At 37.2% G+C, this 1,983-nt stretch overlaps 1 protein-coding gene across 1 annotated transcript in view; it reads right to left on the bottom strand.

Annotated features, from left to right (window-relative positions):
* The window catches only part of LOC106875255 (coiled-coil domain-containing protein 180), a 141,675-nt gene that overhangs the window by 37,379 nt on the left and 102,313 nt on the right, over positions 1–1,983 (bottom strand). The window lies entirely within an intron of this gene.

Below are 1,983 nucleotides of genomic sequence, written 5' to 3'. Positions count from 1 at the left end.
GATGAGCTTCTTTCAGTTTTCTTATTTCTTTATTGTCCACAAGAGGCTAAACATAGAGGGGACAAACAAGGACAGACAAAGGGATTAAGTCGATTACATCGACCCCAGTGCGTAACTGGTGCTTAATTTATCGACCCTGAAAGGATGAAAGGCAAAGTCGACCTCGGCGGAATTTGAACTCAGAATGTAACGGCTGACGAAATACCACTAAGCATTTCGCCCGGCGTGCTAACGTTTCTGCCAGCTAGACCAATCTCACAGCAGTTGGTGTTAGGAAAGGCATCCAGCTGTAGAAACCTTGCCAGATCAGATTGGAGCCTGGTGCAGCCTCCTGGCTTGCCAGTCCTCAGTCAAACCGTTCAACCCATGCCAGCATAGAAAGCAGACATTAAACGATAATGATGATATATTACCTGAAATGGAGTGTTAGGTAACAATCCGATTATATAACTTTATGCTCATCAAAGTAAGCTGATATAGAAGAGAATATGGCAATGTGAGGAGCAATGCCCTTGACATATTACAAGGCCTCCAAGACAAGTGGTTGGAAGGATAAAGATATTCTCAAACTAGAGATCTAGTCCAAATGTCTGCAACAGAGTGGAACCCGCTGAAGGCACGAAAATTGCCAAATGGTGGTATTAAACTTAGCAATGGGTTAGGTCTACCAACCAGGACTGGAACTCTTTACACAAAGAGGCAAGGCAAAAAACTGCAAAACATCAAAGTCGACATTCTTACAGTTCCTCCAATCCAATACTTTGGACTGATAGTTTATTTATTGACCCTGAAATAATAAAAGGATAAGTTGCCTTTGGTGGGATTTGATCTCAGAGCATAAAAAATCAGAATGTATACTACCAAGCTTTCTGTCTGACATATTAATGACTGTGCCAAGTTGCTGCTATTCAGGGTATGTTGGTATTGATGGGGTTAATTAGGGTTAATTAAATTTAAAAAAAAAATTAAGAGAACATGGATGTGAATGTTTTAAAAACAGGGACAAAAAGAGGTTGAAAAAAAAAGGGGATACAAAACTATTGGTAAGCCCCATCAAAGTTGACCCCTTTTGCATGTTTTTTTTTAGTCATTACCTTGGCCCTATGGTGCGGAGGGTGGGGGAAGGTTAAGTGACCTGACCATCTTTTGTTCTGACATTGTGAAAATTGGACTTCAGTGAGCCAATATTCCCCTTAAATATCTCACATATGTTTGACCTAATAAGGAAATTTCTATCCCATTCTATTTCCCCCTTTCTCTTTATTTTCACTGCTTTTAACCTAAATTGATTAATAACTAACCTTCATTCAGTGTCACTTGGTCACATCTTTCTCTCTCTCTCTCTCTCTCTTTTCTCTCACACACACGCCACAAATCAAATGTCTCACCTGTAGCCAATCATCAGTTGACCTGTCTTTTATTTCTTTCTTTTTATTCTTCCTTCATTAACTTTCTGGTCAGAACCAGCTCAACGAGATTCTCCAGATTTGTCTTACATCACACCCGGACACCCCACCACCACCACCATCCCATTTTGCTGTCATCTTTCCTAACAACAGAGACCAAATTCATACACCAACAGCTCTGCTAAACCCTGTCGGTTTGGTTTAGCATATTACATAGTGTGTGTTGGACTGTCTGCTTGAATCAGACAGCACAAGGGTTACAACAATGACAACAATAACAACAACCTTGTCTGTCATTTCATACATACATACATATATATATACATACATATATACATACATACATACATATATATACATACAAATATACATACATACATATATACATACATACATGTATACATACATACATACATATATATACATATATACATACATACATATATATATACATACACATATACATACATACATATATATATAGATACATATATACATACATACATATACATACATATATACATACATACATATACATACATATACATACATATATACATACATATATATATATATA

This window comes from Octopus bimaculoides, chromosome 21 (assembly GCF_001194135.2).
Source record: "Octopus bimaculoides isolate UCB-OBI-ISO-001 chromosome 21, ASM119413v2, whole genome shotgun sequence".
Classification (NCBI taxonomy): domain Eukaryota; kingdom Metazoa; phylum Mollusca; class Cephalopoda; order Octopoda; family Octopodidae; genus Octopus; species Octopus bimaculoides.
Note: the sequence above shows the minus strand (reverse complement) of the source record. Positions and strands in the feature narration are given on the sequence as shown.